Genomic DNA, 3,051 nt, shown 5'->3' on the forward strand with positions numbered 1-3,051 from the left:
TAACTTGAACTGTAAGGTTATGTGCACGTCTCCCTGTCTGTTTGATTTTGTTCCTCACATTACCTGTTTTTACTGTTTCCACTGTTACCCGGTATTTTGAGGCCTATTAAGAAATTATGTGGTAACAATTGCCATTTTATGGCACTTACCTTTATAGAATACAACAAAATTGATAACTACCAAAGAAACAAACAAGTAATTCATACGTCATTACTGTTTAATTACTATTTCACCATGTACTTTGAGTAAATACCTGGAAAGTCCTGTTACATTACCATTAGTAAGATAAAGTGCTACCCGACATTGCTTACAACTACCATAGAAACACTCCCCTCTAAAGCTGAACATAATGTTTCAACACCTCTTGGCTTCTCCTTCTGTCACTCTTTCCTCACCCCTGTGCAGCATGACTCCAGATGATCAGCTTTATTACACATGTAGCCTCATGGTGAAAGAGGCATGAACTAGCCCTCTCTTTGGTGTGGGGGCGAGGCAGAGTCAGCAGATGACAGGGCAAAGTAACACACACCCCGTTAGAAAGAGAATAATGGTCTGATACCAGTGTATGAGGTAGGTGGTATTAATTGTTGTTTTTAATTAACTCCCACATAACAGCCTTTATTTGGATCTTGACATGGACATACAATAGTATAGCTGTTAGGGGAAAAGGAGGACTGAAATATTGGCACTCACAGACACTCAAGTCCCACGACTTCACAAAACCGCATGCTCTTTACCTTTGAGTGGCCGCAAGAATTCACTTAAATCGGAGTTTCCAAGTAATGCCCTGAGACAAAATCCTAACCTCTTGGAATAACAATTCCTGGAACCCACAGGGAAAGGTAAGTCAGTCACTACATTTTTTTAGCAAAAATACTCTCCATCTGCTTAATTGAGCTGCGGTTGAAGTAAGGGAGGATGTTTACTTGCTGCTTCATTGTCATTTGCTTTGTACCTGCGTTGTATGGGTGGTAGGTAGCCTAGTGGTTAAGAGCGTTGGGCCAGTAACCGAAAGGTCGCTGGTTTGAATCCCAGAGCTGGCAAGGTGGAAAAATTATCTGACATTCTACTGATTGAGCAAGGCAGTTAACCCCCAACAACAACTGGTGCCAATGATGTCGATTAACGCAGCCCCCTGCACCTCTCTGATTCAGAGGGGGTTGGGTTAAATGCGGAAGACACATTTCAGTTGAATGCATTCAGTTGTGCAACTGACTAGGTATCCCCTTTGTTATTATCATATTGAATGAGTTGACCCAAAAATACTTAAACTCTCACTTGGTTTCTAGGCTGTGTGTGTGTCCTGTCCCCTCTTACCATGGCATTATTATCTCAAGATCAAACACCGTTGTTTGAAAGAAGTAGGGCTTCAAGCCACATTTTGCTTATAGTATCTACTGCCTTGCTACTGTAGAACTAAGCTTGTGCCTGCCATTTTTGTATACATTTATGTCACAGCTCCTGTAAATGGAATTCACAGACCCTTTTCTTCGCACAAATATGGTCTGCAATGCTTAGTTTTTACATTTTAGTCATTTAGCAGACGCTATTATCCAGAGCGACTTACAGTAGTGAGTTCATACATTTTCACACTGGTCTCCCGTGGGAATCGAACCCACAACCCTGGCGTTTCAAGCGCCATGCTCTAACAACTGAGCCACACGGGACCCCTAGTTGGAGGGGAATCCTCTGGAAAATCCTCTGGCTGTAAATACACATAGACAAACAATCTCCCTATCTCATTGGTTTTTCGTTTTTAAATTGAGTGACAAAGCCCACGGTCACATGAGAACAGACATAAATCCCGCAGCATGACAAGACTGCTGGGGAATATTATGGATGACTGTTTACATTAGTTTGCTTATTAAACATATCGCACTGATATACATCACAAGGCACCACACAGTCAGGACACTTAGGACTATGTCGCCTTATGATTTAACATTAACCAGTGACAGCATGCAGCAGCAGTGCAAAACAGACACACACACACACACACACACACACAGAGTGCCTTCAGAAAGTATTCACACCCCTTGACTTTTTATTTTGTGTCACTGGCCTACCTCATCTCTACCCCACACATACAGATAATTGTAAGGTCCCACAGTCGAGCAATGAATTTCAAACCCAGATTCAAGCACAAAGACCAGGAAGGTTTTCCAATTCCTCTCAAAGAAGGGCACCTATTGGTAGATGGGTAAAAATAAAAATAAAGCACACATTGAATATCCCTTTGACCATGGTGAAGTTATTAATTACTCTATGGATGGTGTATCAATACAACCAGTCACTACAAGATACAGGCGGAAACCGCTCAGGGATTTCACCATGAGACCAATGGTGACATTAAAACAGTTACAAAGTTTAATGGCTGTGACAGGAGAAAACTGGGGATGGATCAACATTGTAGTTACTCCACAATGCTAACCTAAATTACAAAGTGAAAAGAAGGAAGCCTGTCCAGAATACAAATATTTGAAAACATGCATCCTGTTTGCAATAAGGCACTAATATAAAACTGCAACAAATGTGGCAAAGAAATGAACTTTATGTCCTGAACACAAAGTGTTATGTTTGGGGCAAATCCATTCTTCTTATATTTCAGCATGGTTGTGGCTCATGTTATGGGTGCAATAACCTAGAACACAAGGCCAAATGGAGCCAGTGGAGTTGCTTACCAAGACGACATTGAATGTCTATGGCAAGACTTGAAAATGACAGAGCTTAAAGAATTTTAAAAATAATAATGTGCAAATATTGTATAATCCAGCAAAGCGCTTAGAGACTTACCCAGAAAGACTTACAGCTTTAATCGCTGCCAAAGGTGATTCTAACATGTATTGAATCAGGGGTGTGAATACTTATGTAAATTAGATATTTCTGTATTTCATTTTCAATAAATTAGCAAATATTTCTAAAAACATGTTTTCACTTTGTCATTATGGGGTATTGTGTGTAGATGGTAAGAGAAAATATCTATTTAATCCCTTCTGAATTCAGGCTGTAACACAACAAAATGTGGAATAAGTCAAGGGGTATTCATATTTT

At 40.2% G+C, this 3,051-nt stretch overlaps 1 non-coding gene across 1 annotated transcript; it reads right to left on the minus strand.

Moving 5' to 3' along the window:
• Nucleotides 1–1,594: 1,594 nt before the first annotated feature.
• On the minus strand, nt 1,595–1,668 carry trnas-uga. Its single transcript has one exon. It is a non-coding gene; the product is annotated as a tRNA-Ser (tRNA).
• Nucleotides 1,669–3,051: the final 1,383 nt, after the last annotated feature.

The sequence above is a fragment of the Coregonus clupeaformis genome, chromosome 26, assembly GCF_020615455.1.
Source record: "Coregonus clupeaformis isolate EN_2021a chromosome 26, ASM2061545v1, whole genome shotgun sequence".
Classification (NCBI taxonomy): domain Eukaryota; kingdom Metazoa; phylum Chordata; class Actinopteri; order Salmoniformes; family Salmonidae; genus Coregonus; species Coregonus clupeaformis.